Source organism: Crocodylus siamensis, chromosome 2 (assembly GCF_052110815.1).
Source record: "Crocodylus siamensis isolate JL-2025a chromosome 2, ASM5211081v1, whole genome shotgun sequence".
NCBI classification, from domain to species: Eukaryota; Metazoa; Chordata; order Crocodylia; family Crocodylidae; genus Crocodylus; species Crocodylus siamensis.
Window position 1 is genome coordinate 30,444,811 of NC_143396.1, and position 19,473 is coordinate 30,464,283.

Below are 19,473 nucleotides of genomic sequence, written 5' to 3' on the forward strand. Positions count from 1 at the left end.
CCTGTGCTTTGGAGAGGCTGCATTTTCTTCAACAAATGGCTTTAAAATTGATTTATTTTTATTCTGAAGTGTGTGAGAACACTAGAGATGGTTTATAAATATGAAGCTATGACTCAAACAATCTATTAGCGTCACTAGGAGCCTGAGGTTTTATGAAGAACTGAAATTGACTTGCTTAATCCCTTTCCAATTCAAGGCCAGATTCTGATCTGAGATGTGTGATGTATATAGCTGCATAGCTTGAAAAATCCACGACTGAGCATTTGTGTGCAGTTACATTATTAAAGTATTCAAGCTCTATGATAACATATATACCATAGTTTTGATTAGAATATAGTCTTTTGGAAAAGGAGTTTTTCCACAAATATTAGCAATTACTTTATTTGATCTCATTGCAATGGCCATGTCATTTAATCTGTGGGGCTGACAATAGATCTGAAAATTTGTCAGCAGGGAATGGCAGCAGCATTAATTACCCCAGCTCTGGAAATTGTGGCAATTAATGCTGCCAGGACTCTCCAAATGTCAAATTTACAGTCCGCAAATTTCCAGACCCATGACAAGCCCCCTGAACCAGGTGACACAGGATTCAGGCTCTCAGTACAAGTGCTATATAAAATATACTCTTGCAGGACTGCATGTCTGTACCACAATAGGTGTGTTTTCCCTCAAAGTGATAAGATCTACAGAGAAAAATGTACAGCTGTATTCATATGCACAGGATTAATGCCTGAATATGGAGGCTAAAATGTAATACAGTACAGCAAAAAAAGATAAAATTGGTGAGGGACTCCTCATGTCCTAAAAGCAGAAAGGGGCAGAGGAACTGAAGTTGTCCCCAGCCTACAATCTTCACAGTCCCTAAACAGTGTACACTAGTGGTTCAGTAAAGAAAGTGAAGCAACCTTCTCAAACTGGAGCCATAGGGCTCTTGCTGGAAAAAGCAGAATGGCATTATAAGACCTGGCTACACAGCAGGATTTCCAGTCGCAAATTTTTCTGAAAATTCTGTTTTCAATCTGAATTGCATCTTTCCCCCTTCCCCCAAACAAACAAACAAACAAACAAAAACACTACTTTTCTCACAGATGTGACATTTTTAGAAAATGTCATTTCAGGAACAGCTATTCACAATACTTCTGAAACAAAATCTGTTCCATAGTCATTGTTTCACTGACCAACTACTTGTGTTTCCTGGGTCTGTAATACCAGGCCCAGCTGGCACACTGTGACAGACAGCCGGGAATAGCTGGCTGTTCCAGAGCTATGGACCTTGAGTGCAAGGACTGCTCAGGACCTTGTGAGCCTGTACCAGATCCTTGGACTTGTAAGCACAGGGTTCAGACAGGGTTCCACAAGAGCGTTGCTTTGGATTCACTGAAAAAATACTGATCCCAAGATGGTTTGGAAAAATTCAGGGTTCAATGTAATGCAGGATTTTTCAGTGGAACAACATGTTATCAGAAAATGTATGATTAATCCAATAATTCCTGATTATAGTGTATTCAGGTGTATTGCTCTTAGTAGCATAAAACCTTCCAGAGAAGATGGTAACATTTATTATGGGTGGACCCCCAAAGAGACTTAGCGACTTAGTGAGACTTAAGCAACTTCCATCCAAAATAGCAATATTCACAGTAACTGCACAGTTACTGTCTAATCTCATAGGCACCTAGACTCCATAATTGTTTTAATTTTATTCAGTAAAGCTCTCCAAGCACCTGGACCTTTGCTTCTCTACACCCCCTGAAATATCCCAGTCCTGATAAGGCCAAGCAGCTCAAATCTTATTTCACACTTTGTCCCGTTGACATCCATAACCTTGGTAGTTTTCCACTTCTGTGTCCTGAGTACTCCGATTCAGTAGGTGTGCTCTGAGCACACCTTCAAGATTGTGTTCCCCATCAAATAGAGAAGCAGCCAGTACTTTTATTTAAAAACACTTTTTCCAGAAAGTGAGGTGGTAATGACAGAAATGACCCCCTTTATATAAAAACCTGCTGCCTCATGCTGTGAGTGACTGGTGCCTCCTGAATCAGGGCAGGGGGGGCACCCACAGAAGCTGCCAGCCCTGTTGGGGCGGCACCAGCCCTGCTGACAGCATCAGTGTCAGCTGTCAGGGCGGGGCCTGTGCACCCCTGTGCACCCCCTACTAGTCGTGTATGCCTAATGCACTCATACAGGAAATGGGAGACTTTCATTCAGTTCTTTGAGAAACAGCAGGTCCCACTAATTATTTTCAAACTGAGCAAAGAATAAGCAGACAATTGACAATTCTGGATATCCAGATGCCCAGCTCATTGGGATTTCAGATCTTCCCAGAAAATGGCACGATTTTACTCAAAATATGCTCTAATTAGAACTTGCAGAGTTGTGTGATGTAAACAATATATGCAGTGAGACATCATTTAGCTGGTGTGTTCACATGTCTGTGAGTTTTTTCTTAGAATACTGGCAGTTCAGTAATGCCACTACCAGGCATGAAAGTGAGGGAATGTTTTCAGAGAAGGCATAGATCATACAAATAATATGACCAGCTCTGCGGAAAACATGACCCTTGGTGTGCCAATTATACACTTATAGAAATAGCACCTTTCCTCTGAGAATCTCAAAGTGTTAATGGTAGCTATTGTGGTGATGGGTGTGGTACAAAAATTCAAGATACAAAGATGATAAAGAATGGAATAAAACTTGTCATGTCAGTTGGGTAAATGTGATAATCCCCATTTGGAAATAAATACAAAGATAGTGATTTGCTTAGTCAATTGGAGGCAAGGTCAGGAATGCCATATGATGTCTGCAAAGTACTTCACAATAACTAGGGCCCTTGCCTACTGTGTCTTCTGCTTCTGACAGAATCATCTCCTGCTTGCCTTCCTGCTTCTCTGCACTATTGCATCCATCTTCTATGTACTGGAGATTTCTCAGGGCCATGAACTGTCTCATCCTCATATGTGTGTACATGCCCTAGTACACGGCCTCAACCCTGATTGAAGCTGTGCTGTGCTGCCACAATACAAGTAACTGCCGTAACATAAATCTTACGCTGTAACCATTACGACATACCTCCTCTCTGTGCTCATGCTCTGTTGATAGATTCTGTGTATAACCGTCATTATTTCTTTTTCTCCTTTGTATACTTGAAAGATTCTTTGCAGTTACGGGATATCAGTGTAGTCATAATCTCTTGCTTATCATGAGGCAGAGGAGAACTCTTAGGCTAAAGGAGATTTATCTAGGCCTCATTTTAACAGGAAGAGAGAAAATTCTTAGCATCCCTTTCATGTCTTCAGCCTCCCCATTGAGTTTGATGGGTGGGGGAGGTGGCGTGGGGGTCGTTATAGAATAAATCCCTCTATTAAAGCCAGTATAAACAACTTAGATTAGAGGGCCCCACTGCAGTGTCTAGAAAACTTGACTCTGAAAGGAATGTGTGTTTCAAAATTGTATTGAATGAATTTATTATGCTAACATATGCTAAAACTTAAAACTGCCAGAGCTGCTGAGAAAACTGTCTACAGCTTCTTTTCTCATTTAGAGGACCAAAAGGGATGAGATTTTATTCTAATAAAATGTGGTGTGTTTGCAGCTGTGACTTGGGTGAAATCAAGATACATTAAGTAAAATTGACATTAAAAGTGCAATATAACAGATGGATGCAAAAGTGAATTTTTATCAAGATGGCCCATTAGAGTTTTGCAGCCAGGCAGAGAAAAACAATGACCTGGAACAAATCAAGAAGAATGACGCTTGACTTATGCTTCCTTCTTGCAAAGTGTGGCCCATATTCATAGTCTTTAATTAGGAATAAATTTTGTTTATGGCTGATAGGCTAATTTATCTCCACTTCTGTAAGTCATTAAATGCCTGGGTTAAATTACAAATGAGTAGGGGGAGAATGGGCCAGCGTATAGACTAGTGACACAGCAAATTTCCTGTGAGGCGGAGAAATCAATTAGCAAGTCACTGAGTGCTGACCAGTTGCATAATCTACTATTAACCTCAAGCCACCTTGGGTAACTTTTAGCATCAATATTTAAGACTAGTACAAACCACATTTTAAAGTCTGTACCACTGGTCTGGAAGAGCTTTAGTCTATCCTATGAATGTCCTTAGAAAGAAAATATTGCATATAAACACTATCACTGCAATGGATTCAAAGCAGTCAGTCTCTTGGTACAGTTAGAATAAAGTTTTGTTGAGAAATGTATGTCATTGTAAATGTTGGTGTGGGTAGTGTATACCAGTTGCCTGCAGATGGTATTTGCCTCTTCAGAATTAACGGGTTGGGTAGCTGTAACCATTTTATGAATGTGACATCTATTGTAGAATACAAAACTATTGCATGGAGAGGGAGGTGATCTGATTGGAACTCAGCCTAGGAATGAGGCACTGCTAAGTCAAAAATCCCTGTTCCTTTGCTGTGGCAAATATAACATGTGACTATGTAACTGAAGGTAATTTCTAGGAATTAAAGATTGGATGCAGATGGATCTAGGGAGATGGATTTTTTTTTAATTTATGAAAATGTGAAATTTTGCTTTTTTTGGTCCTGATTTTGGGGTGGGGAAAAATTTTAATCCCAAACATTCTTTTGGTTCAACTGAAATGCTTCATTTTATAGTTCTGAAATAGTTTATTTCAGTTTTGGTAGTCTATTTTCTTATAATTTTCTTTTAGCATGAATGCAAATTAAATTTAAAAATGGAAAATCATTTAAAACTGAAATACTGAAAGTTTGTTTACAAAAAGTAAAAACAACCAATTCCAGCATTTTCAAATGTTTAATTTGTGAAATTCATAGAAAATGTCCGGTGTCCAAATTGTTTTGTTTTGATGAACTGGCATTTTTCAGCAAAAGACAAACAAATGTGGAATTGAAACATTCTTAACCACCTAAGCTATCCCATAATTTAAACAGACAAGCAGGGAAGACTGACTTTGATTAGAAATCTTAATTCTAGTATTTTTAAACTCTGAATGGCTGACTCTGCAACCTTAATGTCCTTCTAATATACTTCTTTGGCATGCCATAAAACATACATGTGATCTGAATATTTTATATAGTCCCTTAAGAGCAGCCCGGGCCAAAAACTGTAGTCCTGGTCATCACCAAACTCATAAATTTTATATTTGATATCAGGACTGGGTCTGGATTTTGAGGTTTAAGACATATCTAAAATATAATAATACTTATGCATTAGTTTAAAAATGATTTGCTGGTACTGGCTGAATAATGTGCACAAATAGCTTATTTAATCATTTTCTATCAATTGTTTCATAAATTATTCACAGATACATGTTTGTTAGTCACCTGTGCAGAGGTTTGAATAATATTAATCATATATTCACTCATTTTCCTTCTATCAATGAATAATTTACTCAGGATTGTTATTATTATTATTATTTGATGCATTCTACTTCATGCTGTAAAATGGGGGGGAAAGCTAACAAGAGTAACCCCTGCTTGTTACCATGGTATTTGAGCAGCTGCCAAACTTTAACATGTATGTCATCACAGCTTTGTAAAATAAGACGTACTTATCACCTTTTTATAGAGAACTGAGGTACAAAGACATGAAGCAAGACTGCCAAGAGTACCTTAAACTACATGGGAAGCCTGTGGCAGAGCAAGACATTAAGTCCAGGTGTCCTATTGCGTTGATTAGTGCCTTAGACAATCGGTCCATCAAAATGGAACTGAAAGGTTGTTCCCCACAGGATGGACTAGCAAATGCTGCAAGACAGAAATAATGTCAGGTTGAGAACTCCATATACAAAGTTTTCTCCTCAACAAAGATTTTGTTGGAGGAATTCTTAAAAGTATTATTTATGTGCAGAGCATGTGGAAATCCACAAGGTGTAACGGCAAGAATCCAGTGATTAATATCTGCAAAAATCAGTGAGAATTCTGAAACCTGTTTTCATGACTAGTTAATATCAGGGCCACCCAAACTACCTCTTCCGTTCTTCAGATGTAGTTCTCGAATCAAGCTTTGAGGATGAGATTATTTGCACTTGTGAAAGGGAAAAGATAGTTTGATCTGCCATTAGGTTTGTCATTTCCATTTGCCTCGATCCTTTCTTCCAGAAGACATTTTACTGTGAACAGTGCTGGTGTAAGAGAATAATGGTGACCACAGTGCAGCGAGGCAAATAGTGGGAAAGTAACTCATACAGCAAAGGAAGTGTGCTTGCTTCTGTTTTATCTGTAGGGACCTACCAAATTCACGGAGGAAGTAGAGTGCACGGCAGCTTCTTTAATTTTGCATGTTCCCCCACGTGCACCTCGCCCCTTGTGCCCCCCCCGGCCCTGGCCTCGGCACATCCCTGCTTCTGATTAGCAGAGGACCCTGCAGCTCCCTCCTGATCAGCAGGGTCAAAAACTGTGGTTTTAAACATGACACTTGTTTTGTCTCCCCCACCAGTCAGCAGCAAATAACAGGGCTGTCCAGGGCCCCTCAGTCAATCAGTGGCAGGAGGCAAAAATGGTTCCATATTTAAAACCACAGTTTTTGCCTCCCTGCTGATTAGGAGTGCATGACAAATGGGACCCTCCACCAATCAGTGTGTGTCTGTGTGGGGTGGGGTGGGGGGGCAGCACAGGGGAACCTGCAAGTTTAAAGGAGCCACAGCGCACCCCACTTCTGCCATGAATTTGGTAGGTCCTTATTGATCTGGTTTAATAAATCAGTATAACATATGATATAGAATATCTAGAATATACCATACTGTTTTCCCACACAGGCTGTTTATGACCTGGAACCAAGAATTTCCACAGAGGCAGTGTTGTGTGGGCATCTCTGCCTAAATATATTTTTATGAAGACCAGTGAAAAGTTTTAGTTTCTGGAGCCCTACTTACTTGTCCTATTTATGGGTGGCCCTGTAGTACCTTTGAGTCAGTAATGGAGGTGTTGGTAATCTTGGAAGAAGTATCTACTGCATACTGAAGAAATACTGACTCTGATTGTTTATCTCTGGCTTTGGACTTCCAGACATGCACTCCAAGTGTAGATCTCATATCCATCACCTCTTTTAGTATTGGTGACTGTACAAATCTAATAGTCTATGCCCTGAAGCCAGTGCCTTCCACACCCTCAACTTCCTAACAGCTCTTCCTTATTTCCTGTGTTCTGTCTAAAGGTGTGAGCTTTCTGGTAAAGTGTCTCTCTTAAAGGGTATGTGAGAGCCAGAATATAGCACACACGGGATTCTGAAATACCATAGGTCTTTAACTCACCACCAAAAAGATATACAGATCTGCACAAAGATGATAACCTTTAGAAGTATTTCCCTGCCTCATTTTGCTCATCTCTCAAAAGGGTGCTTTCAGCTTGGGTCAGGGTCCTACTGGGTTATCCATGGTCCTCTTCCTGAAGTTCATGGCTTTTCCTCTTGATGTCATTTTTTGGTTCAGTAGTCATTCTCTATCCTTGGTTAGTCCCACAGTTATATCAGTTCCCCATAACTCATCTGTTTCTTCTTTTGTCCTTCCCAAAACTTCCTGTACCTCACCGCCAATTTCTTGTGCATTTCTGCAAGTCTTACCCCTTCTAACAGCCTTTTTGTTCCGCCTTTAGTAATTTTCCACCACTTTAAATGCCAGGCTCCTGCCGAGTCATTTGGAATGAACTGGTTCTGCTAGTCTGCAGTCAGCCTCCTTAGTATGCCAACAGTTCAGTCATAGTACAGTCCCTATTCTGGGAAATATGTGCTAGAGGTCTTGTCAGCAAGTTGGATGTGCATAGAAGCATTCCATGATGCGGCACTTTTCATAAGAAGAACTTCATAATATTAACCGGAATTTCTAGCTAGTACATAGACAGATTCCCTCAAATCATTAGAAAAGTAAATGCAGTACTTTAATCATAGTTCCCTTGAAAGAGGGAACTCTTAATTCCATGGTAATGTTTATTGTTACAAGATGTACCAGTTGTGTCAGAGATTCAAACTCTGGTGAACAAACAGTCTAAGCTTGATTGGAAAAAGCTTTTGAACTCACTGCTACTTGCCCAAAAGGGATAAAATGCAAACCTGAAAGCTGCCAATATTTATGTTTTGGGGAAATCAGTTGAACAGGAGAGATTTTCTGAGCCTAGAACAAAAAATAGACTATTTAAAAGGCTTATTTTTTCCTTTGAAATTTCTCTCTTCATTTTAATTAAGCTCTCACAGGACTCATGGAGTTGGACAGCTTTCAAAGAACCATAGAACTTGCTTGCCAGGTTATTTTTTTTCCAATCTCTCTCAGCTGTATTGTTGCAAGTGTTTATCTTCTCTGAGAAAAGGACTTATCGGTATGGCACAGCAAATGAAAGCATAAAAACAACCATTTTAGTACCATCTTCTGAATACTTACTGTGAAAAAAACTTATTAATACTATTCAGCCAGATTAATTGAGGTGCCACTAATATGTAATGTATGGGGAGTACATATATATGTGTACATATAGCAGTAGTAGGATTACAATGTTTTTATATCCATGGTGGCCCAGTAAATGTCAAGAGGCAAGGCTTTTTGGTAGTATCTTTTACTGGACCAACAATATAGTTGGGAGATCTGTTGGTCAGGCTTTCAGGGAAGGGCCCCTGATGCCTGAAAGCTTATCTAGCAGCTGTATTGTCAGTCCAGTAAAAGATATCATAACAAACCTTGCTTCCCTATATGTGTATAACTCTTTCTTATTTCTCTCACTCTCTTTTGATATATATATATCTATATACATATATAGATACACACATATATATATGCATATATAGATACATAGATACATAGATATATACACATATACATACACACGTATATACATGCATACACACGTATATATATACATACACACACATATATACAGATATACATGTATGTACATACACACACATATATACATATATGTATATACATACACATACACCCGTATACATACACACATACACACATATATATACACATATATAGACATACACACAGATATACATATATGTTCATATACATATAGACATACACACACATATATATACATACACATATAAATACGTACCTATATATATACACACACACACATATATACAGGCAAGGTTCTTTGCGTGAATCTGATATCTTTTATTAGACCAACTTAAATAGTTGGAAAACAATTATTAAGGAAGCTTTCGGGTTCAAAAATCCTTCATCAGGCTAAGGAAGTTAGTGTGTGCTCTTCCTGGATGGAATGAAAAGTAAAGAAGCCAGAGGCTGGGCTGGTCTGCGTACAAGACAGGTAGTCAGTGAAAATGTAGACTGAGGAGTCAATGGGTGAGAGACAGCCTGGGGGATGTGGGGAGAGGGAAGAGAGAGAAGGGGGTTGAATAGTGGAGAGATGCCTAGGGAGTGAGATGTCAGGCAGGTTATAATGTGTCATAAATCCAATGTCTATATTTAGTCCATGATTTTTAGGAGGTTGATGAAGTGGAGTTCATAGGCTCGTCTCTGGGAACTGTTGTGTAAGTTTCCTTTGAGAATCGGGACTGAGAGATTGGAGAGTGGTTTTCTTGTGGAAATGTGCCCCCACAGGTAATTGAGTATTCCTGTCTTTGATAGATTTCCGATGTGCATTCATTCTGGTGCGCAGTTATTGTTTGGTCTCTCCCACGTATTTTCCATCAGGGCATTTGGTGCATTGGATGAGATATATCACATTTCTGGAGGTGCAGCTGTAAGATCCAGGAATGCTGATGGTTCTGTTGTGGGGTGTAGTAATTGTGGGGGTGGTGGAGATGTGGTGGCAGGTTTTGCATTTTTTGTCATGGCATGGTCTGGATCCTTTTGGTGTGTTCTGGGCTTGAGGAAGTTTGCTTCTGGTGATGAGGTTAGCGAGGTTCGGTGCTTGTTTGAAGGCCAGGATGGGTGGCTCTGGGAAGATTTCTTTAAGAATAGGGTCTCTTTCTACTATGGGCTGCAGTTGTTTAAGGATTTTCCGTACAGGTTCAAGGGAGATACATATATATACACACACACACACACACATATACATACACACATACATATACATATACATATACATATATATAATAGATACACATACATATACGCACATATAGACACGCACATATATATGCATAAATACACATATATATACACATACACACATACGTATAGATACACATACATATATATACACATATATTTACGTATATATACACACACATACACACACACATATACACACACACATATATATACACATACACATACATACATACATACACATGCACTATTGAACTAATATAGCTATTTAGATAGATAGATAGATATTATATATAGTTTTATACATCTACTAGCAAAATTCCCATTGTGAATGGGCATCCAGCCCCGTGCTGTCCCCCCACTGCTACAAGTCCAGCCCCGCCCTCCCCGCATCCTGCCACCACTCAGGTTCTGCCCTGCTCCCCACTCCTCCCACTGCTGCTTTGGGTCATGCCCCACTATCCTTGCTGCTCTAGTTCATGCCCCACTCCACCCCACCTTCCCGCTGCTTCACACACAGGGGGTATGGTGGGGGAGGGTGGGGGTGGCCACAGAGCATGGTGCAGGAGTGGCCACAGTGTGGGGAGCACTTGGTGGCTGTGTAGTGAGGGGAGCAGCCCCAGGATGTGGCACAGGGTGCACAGGGTGGAGTGGTGCATGATCACAGGGAGCGGTGTAAGGAGTGGCCGTGGTGCGGGGAATGCATGGTGTGGGGAGTGGCCCTTGGGTGTCGGGCAGGGCTTGTGGAGGGATGTGGCGCAGGGTTGCCCGCACCCCGCTGCACCCGATCCTGGCTTGGCACCCTGTGGCCGTGCACCATGCCCCCTGTGCACATGCCACGCCCCCTGCATGGCCAGAAGCCACACCCCCACCCCATGCAGCTGCACACCCCACCCCACACCCCAGGGATCTCCCTGCACCGCTACCCACAGTGGGGAGCACACATTGGCCCTGAATGCCTCTGCCTCTGGCTCTGATTGTAATATAATAAAAGCCATAGCACTTCTGTCTGTCTGTCTATAGGCTCCAGGTGGCGCATGCACATTTGGCCTGGAGTGTTACAGACAGACAGTTGTGCAGTGCCAGGGATTTTATTATATTAGAATAATAATACTAGAATATTAGTTCAGTAGTTTTCTTAATTGATTGGATCTGTAGTAAGCACAAATTGGACAAAAAAGTAGATCTATTTATCAATGCAAACACAAAAAGTTCAGGTTAGTGTCTCTCCTTATTTAGACACTGTATAATCTGGCTGAAGTAAATTTAAAGACACAACAGACTTGATCTCCAGAGATCTACCAGATGGATATCATCACAGTAAAGAAATTGATTAATTTATTCAATGCAAATTTAGAATCCAAAAATCCTGCAAAAAATTGTGCCCTCAAATTAGTTTATGACTTTGTGTTATAATAACCTAATGGGACTACTTGCACGCATCAATTCTGATTTTGCGGGCTGTCTTTCATGACATAGCACATTACAGCATTCAAATTAAAAGCATGTTCAACAAGATACTAAGTTGAGGCATACTTAGGTGTTAAGGTTTTATCATACAAGTCTCAAAACTTGACTCTTTTCTCAGCTACTACTCACAACTTTTATGAAAATACTGAACATGAAAATTCTAGGAGAAACTCTGCCTCAGTAACCCTACTGAATGTAGTGGGTGTCTATCCACATACAAAAGTGGAATTTTGCTTTAATTAGGCGCTGAAAAAAATGGTAGTGCTTGTGTAACTCTTTGATCATCCTAATATTTCAGGATGCTTAACTTACACTAGTATCACCATTTTTCAGGATGGGAAAATATCATACAGGGCGCATCTACACATCACCATACGGTGATGTTGCTACATAACTGTGCTACAATACTGTGCTTTAGAACTTCCTCTTGTAAATACTAAAGCACAGTGCAGTAACTTCCTGTACTGCACCGTGTGTGCTGTGCATGGTTAAATTTTTCTGCTATGTTGCTGTAGTGGCAGGCTAAATCAGGGAAGCATGTTGCTACGGTGACACAGCTGCTGATCACATGTAGACTCACACTATCGCTATGTTGCCATAACGTGCCATACAGTGACATAGTGCGTCGCTACATCACCGTACGGTAACGTGTAGATACAACGACAGAAATATAAAGCTACCTGTCAAAAGTCACTCAGTAAATCAATAGCACAGCCATGAATCCAGATCTTCAGATTCCCATTCTATTGCACTTTCAACTGGATCATAATAACTTCCCCCATCCTATTCCTTTATCAAGTAAAGGTGAAGTAGGATCATAGTACTCAATTTTAGAGAATCTGAAGCCAAAGGAATGATTGTTGGATTAAGAAACTAAAAACTGAAACATCTAATTTTGATTTTGTCTTGGAAAAGAATGCAGGTGTTGTTTTTATGTCATAATAACTAAAACAGGCCCAGCTTGTTACCCTATTCTGCAATTATTTCTTATTAGTCTTTGTAGCTGTAATATGATGATCACAGTGCAATACTGGGGAGGTAGAACATGACAGTTTTAAGACATCTAATTTCTTACATGTTTTTACTCACTAGTTAAAGGCGATACAGCAATGTAAATTCCTTTAAGGTTAAATACTACTTACGCTGAAGCCAAATGGAATTTTTCCAATGGGACTTCAATGAGACCATGATTTAAACTGTAGGCCCCAAGTCAGGCAAATGGCCTTGTATCCTTTGCTCTTCAGTAAGACATATAAGTATGGGATTACATCAGGGTGGGCAAAATACCCATTCAACAGATTTGATCCAGCCTGTGCATGGGTGGCCACCAACTCACTGAATCTGGCCTGCAGATGGCCAGTGGCTCCGGCCACCGCATGGTGCCAGGCAGACTGGCCTGCAGAACTGCTTCAGCCCAGCAGCATCAGGCATCAGCTATGGACTTGGGCAGAGCTTCTGTCACAGCAGGCAGGCAGTGGTGTCAACTGTGAATGTTGTGGGTAGATTCAGGAATCCAGGTGCAGAACCTGGCAGCAGCATCCACAGCTGACCCACCACCCTTCCAGCATGGTGGAAGCTCTTGCCTGGAGACCCAACTCATAACCTGTTAGTGGCGCCAGCTGTGAACCCAGGCAAGAGCTGCTACTGCACCAGGCAGGTGGCAGTGTCTCTCTCTGTCTAACCTTCTCTCTCTGTCCTCCTCCTGTCTCTCTCTGGCTCTCTTCTCCCCCTCTCCAGAACCCAGCTGAAGCTGCTGCTGCTGCCCAGCAGGGCAGAAGCTCCTCCCTGGCTCCACAGCTGAGTGTCAGAGATCTTGGTGAACAGCAGCTTTGGCTGGGTTCTGGGGGGAAGGAAGGAAAAGGAGGAAAGGAAGGTGTGCATCTGGTGGGTCTGCAGTATATCTGCACTGGTGGCATCTGCAGGTGCTTGCCATCTCCCTCCCCTCTGCCAATGCTGGCTTTTTTCAGGTACGCCTCCAGACACAGGAGGCACCAGTTGCCCATGAACATAAGAACATAAGAAGAATTTACCATTTTGGGTCAGACCAGTGATTCATCTAACGCAATTTCCTGTTTCTTACAGTTGTAGAAATGGATACTATACAGAGAGAACGCTGAAATATCTCGAGAGTGATCTATTCCCTATTCAGCGTCCTCCTGGACTTCCCTTATTTCTTGGGTTAGAGATGCCAAAGGAAATGTCTCCAACCATTCTAGCTATTAATAGAGCTATCATCCATAAATTTATTCAGGTGCATTTTGTACCTGGCTATGCCATCTGCCTCCACCACCTTCTGTAGCAATGAATTCTACAAATTAATTACACATTGCCTAAAAAAGTACTTGTCCTTGTTAGTGTTAAATCTGTCACCTACTAATTTCAGCAGGTACCCCCTAGTTCTAGTATTTCAGACTTGGTGAACAATAGATTCCTGTTCATTTGGCCCATACTCTCTTCAGTCTCTGCAAGAGGAGACTGAGGGGGGATCTTGTGGCTGCCTACAACCTTATCGGGGCCACCAGCAGGGACTCGGGGAAAGTCTGTTCACCAGGGCCCCCCTAGGAGTCACCAGGAACAATGGCCACAAGCTGAGGGAGGATAGGTTTAGGTTAGCTATTAGGAAGAACTACTTCACTGTAGGGGTGGCCAGAACCTGGAATAGGCTTCCCAGAGAGGTGGTGCTCTCACCTTCCCTGGATATCTTCAAAAGGAACCTGGACAGGCACCTGGCTGGGGTCTTATGACCCCTGCCACCCCCCGTGCTCCTTTCTGCCCATGGCAGGGGATCGGACTCGATGATCTGTCCAGGTCCCTTCCGACTCATTGATTCTATGATTCTATGATTCCATGATTCTATGCCTTTCATGGTTTCATAGACATGTATCCTATCCCCCTTCAGCCTTCTCTTTTCTGAACTGAAGAGTCCTAGCCTTTTTAGTCTCTCCTGGCAGCTGCTCCAGGCTCATGATCATTTTTTGTTGCCTTTCTCTGTACCTTCTCTAAATGTACTGCATCCTTTTTGAGATGCTGGGTCTCTCTCTCTCTTTCATGTGGTGTCAGATATCAACTTCTAAATCTGTAAGCCACTGTCTGGTGTTACAGCACAATGTGCAGATTTCATTTATAAAGATTACAGCTTTTGATTAAGTGCTGTGCTGCTTGTTGGGAACCACATTCACAAAGGGGGCTCTCTAAGATATTCATCTTGTGACATCTTGTTTTGAAGTGTCCATATCCAAATCTCAGCCTCTTCAGTTTGACCCATGTTTCTCTGCCAAAGTTTTGCCCAATTGGGGATTCATTTGGTGTTGTTATAAAACACTATAAGAGTGTAGGAGTAGATCCGTTACTGCCCATAGGTTTGGTTCAGCATCCCCAAACACTTCCAGGAGCTTGTGGGCTTTGTGGATAAAGGGCTTATGACTTTTGTGCCTCTTAAACCTCCATCTATTCAGATCTTCAGTTAACAGTTGATGGAGCAGCTGATTTTCATGATCTCTTGCCTTTATTTTCAGTAATGATATTAGGGTCTGTCCTCTTATATCACTTGGTCTAATGCCCGGGAGTACAGGGAGTACATCTGTGTGTATGTAAGTTGTGCAGTCTGTTATGAATCTCTGCAGACTGTTAAATACATTATTGAGCTTTTTAGTGCAACAACTTCTGGACAATACAGGAGCACAATATTCTGCTGGGGAATATACCATTGCAAGAGTGGTGGTTCTGAGCACTTTGAACGGTACTCATGTGGCAGCACAGTAGCAGGTGCTACTACACAGAGCCACCCACCTCACTGTGCCAGGCCCCAAAGCACACTTCAGGAGTCTCCCCTGGGGAGCCTACAGCCGGCTGCCTGCCCCCCCCCCCCAAGAACTCCTGCAATCCTGGGGTAATGCTGCCACCACATGGGCACTGGCCTCTGTTAGGGCTCTGTACAGCCTGGAGTACACAGACATTAGAAGCCTTGGGGATGTTTTGCCCCCTGGTAATATTTCTGGGTGCTTCTTTTACCTGAAGCCTCCCAAGGTAACCCCACAGACGACTGAGAAAACAATAAACAGCCAAGCTCTGCAGGGAGCCAAAAGGCCCTTTCTCAGCTCCTTACACAGTGAAACAGCCAGTCATGCTGTAACCTGCTACCTTTATTGATTTGGGGAGAGAGTAGGGGCGGGGTAGAACAAAAGAGTTACCAAAAAAACATTTTGAGCAAACCAAAGTAAGTTGAGCCTTACAGTTCTTGGGTACAGGAACCCTTTTAATATACATCTGAATTACCTGGTTCTAGTCTACTAGCTAGTTTTCAGGTCTTTACTCATTGACTCATCCGGAGAGTCTCTGGAGGCTGTTGCTTGTGTGTTCCAAAATGCTGCTGGAGGAGGACAGCAAGCTCCCCCTCCCCTCTTGAATTTACCTAGCCCGGTCACCTGGGTGACTAGGTTGAATCAAATAGCAAGCAAGTGAGAGAGAGAGAGAGAGAGAGAGAGAGAGAGAGAGAGGAGTGTAGCTGGAATGATCCAAGCAGGGAGAGGCAGAGGGGGATTTCTTCACACCTAGAACTGCGCCTCAATCATAATGTTGTTTCCCTGTTGCCTGCTTGGCTGACCTCAGCTGATATTGTGCATTTTTTATAAAGTATTTCCTTATGTATTTACTTTCTTGATTAAAAGACACTCAGCAGAAACAAATTTTCCAAAAACAGTTGTGTATGGAAATATTTGCCTGTTCCATGTCAGGAAAAAGCTAACAAAAAGGTGTGAAAATGGCTGGTTTCAAATGCAGTTAAGGATATGTCAACACTGCTGCATTTTGTGTTCAGAAGTTCCATTATGAAATGAGTGTCACCCTGTTGCTCCTACTCCACATGTGCCCAATGCCACAAACGGGGTACTGTAGCCACCTTCCAGCAGCTCTGTGCGCTCCCTGACTCAGGGAACCTGAGGACAATGCTAGGCAGCATTCAGCATGGCTCTGAGGTGGCTACATTATTTTCATTTTTGGGAAATGGAAGCAAGTAGCCAGGGCATGCTTCACAATGGCATTCCCAGGCAGGGCAATAAGACAATGGAAATGTACCCTAAGAACCCACATTTGTGCAAATCCTTTCCCAGCTATTCAACCAGCAATCATTTTAAATTTTGGCAAAGCATATGAATGCCTTTTATGTTACTAATGATACTTTCAGTCAGGAATCCTGACTGTTCTTTCTAGTTAAATAATCAGACACCAGCTCAAGCACAAATAGCATTCCTTATGTTTTCTTCTCTAGGTTGTGAGTCTAATTACCAAATGGGTTCATTCTGAGCTGGTCAGAATTATTTTTTTTCAAGAGGGTAAAAATGAAGCTGGGCAAGAGAGCGAATAGTTTGAATTATTTGTAAAATAATTTAATTAACCTGGATTGTCATCATTCCAATTTTAAATTATTTCCAGAAGAATTCAGGATGTAGTAGAACAGTGGTTTTCAACCTTTTGTCATTTGCAGACCCCCCCAAATTTTTTAATGGAGTTGTGGACCCCTTTGAAAATTCTGAATGGAGGTGCAGACCCCCTTGAATTGCAACTGTGGGTATTCACATACTTTTGATTGATCGGTCATCTTTCATGGGCCCTGTAGACCTCCCAGGAGTCCATGGGCCATAAGTTGAAAAACACTGTACTAAATAATAGGGAACCTTGGTGGGTTGCTCCATTTTGTGCAGCATGTTCTCAGTTTAGCTGTCAGAAGAAAAATAAAATGGGGTCCTAAGATGCTCAAGTATTTGCAGAATCAGGTCCTGTATTCATTAATGAAATAAAGTTCAAGGTAATTATAAGTGACTGGGGGTGGATGAACATACCATTTAGAAAACAGCAGGAAGCTCTCTTCACAATCTCCCTCTCTTCCCAAATGTTAAAAGGGCTGTTAAAATGAACCAGATCCAAATACTGCAATTTGTCAGTAAAAGACCATGCAAACAATGTGAAAATCATACAAAGAAAACATGCTGTTCTTGTCTTACTTCCATGATTTCCAACAGGAAAAACAATAAGAGTTAGGCAAGCAGTGAAAGGGTAAGGGGCTGAAAGATGGTAAGAAATGAAGAGAAGAAGAAACACTGGATGGTCCCTAGAAAAAAAAAAAGTGATAGAAGCATGGAAAGAAATTGAGCAGAAAAGGCCCTGCTCCTTGCCCTCCCCTCTGCCAAAAAAAAAAAAGAAAAAAGAAAAAGAAACACATGCACACAATGGGATACCAAGCTTTATTCTTCTGCTGCAGGACATGAATAAGTCATTCAGATAAATGAGAGTTATTAGTATCCCACAGGGTAAGATCTCCCCTCAAACACAGGCTGTTAAAAAAGAATTCAATTAATGTAATTGGCTAGAAGAGGAGACAGAAAAACAGAGCAAAAGAGGGCTGAAGAGACAGAGGTCTAAAAAATTCAAAAATGACAAAAAAAAATGGAAAAATTAGTAACAAAGGTATTTAGGACCTGTTCCACCTCTACTCCATGAATTCTTGTGTGTCCATATTCACTATGTAATTTTCAAGACTACTTCTGCATGCTAGGAACTTTACTATTTCTCATGATTTTACATGGAAAGTGCTCAGATTTTACAGTTATGGGTTACAATATAAAACCATAACACTGATAGATTTAGTGTGAACTTTTACCAAAAGGAAAACTAAAGAAAGGTGTAAGTGACCCAGATCTAATAATAATAGATAATTATGCATTATTGAACATCAAAATCCATGCAAAATCCATTATGGATTAAAAACATGTTACATGCTAATGAAGGTATTCATTTATCTTTGTTTTAAAAAATGACCCAAAATAGCTGAGAAATAACATGCCAGATTCATTCTAGTTATGTTTCCAAGTTCTTAGGTATGCCTCCACTGATTTCAGTGGAATTACACCAGGCATGAATTTGGCCTAGAGCATCTTTTATAAACATCTAATGGGGTTCATTTTTACCAAGCACAATATTTCCGCATGACATGGATTTTTGTTTCTTGGTTGGAAAAGCAAACAACAAAAATTTGTGGTGAATGAAGAAACTACTGCTTCTGGTTCTTGTAGTGCTGTGGTCACAGACAGCCATTCTTCAGCTGTCACTGTTGCTTCCATCTGCTAGTTTTTTCTTCTTAACATCAGCTCTTCTTTTCCTTCGTTGAAAGATTTGTTACACCCTTTTAGTATCCTCCTGAGCACTACAGTGTTTAGTCACTCAGATTCCAATCAAACTGGGGTGGAAAAGACGGTTTTGTCCTGGAAACCAATCCATACCATGTTAAAGCAGCATGCTATAGACAACTGAGAATGTCATGCCTAAATTATGTCTACATCATGGTTTGACTAACATACTGTTGAGAAAAAAAATTATCTTTACCTACATTTGTTAATGAAGCTCTGTTATAGACCTGCTAGCAGTAACTGTATTTAAACATGGTTACAGTTACCATGGTTCTGCTCCCTGTGTGGACTAAGCCTCACTTTGATAGGATTTGACTCCTGCTAAATGCATTGTCTTACCTGAAATTCTGATTGAAATGTTTTCCAAATGTAAATAGTTGCTTGCTTATGAAAAGCCAAACTGCAAGCAAAAGGAAATAAAATGTTGCTGCTTTAGTGCTGGTAATCAAGTACTTCAGGGCAATAATAGTAATATTAAAAGTTCTCTCTATTAAATGTCAGTATATCCCAAGGACTGCAGTATATAACTATGAATTTCTCTAAAGAAAAAAAAAGAAACAGAAAAAATGGCAGAGTCAGCATTTTGCCCATCTGAAACAGCTAGCAATATATAACAGCTGAAAATGGTTTATTTTTACATCCCTATCAATAGAACTCTCTCTGAACAGCTTGCTGACAATTTTGCTTCAGTGAATTTACAGCTGCAGCTATTAATACTAAATTCTACCTATCACTGTCTATCATGTGTGATTTCAAAAACTTTTATCTATGTACTAGCATGAAGTTTAGGACATTACATAGCAGTTTATTCATATGATTT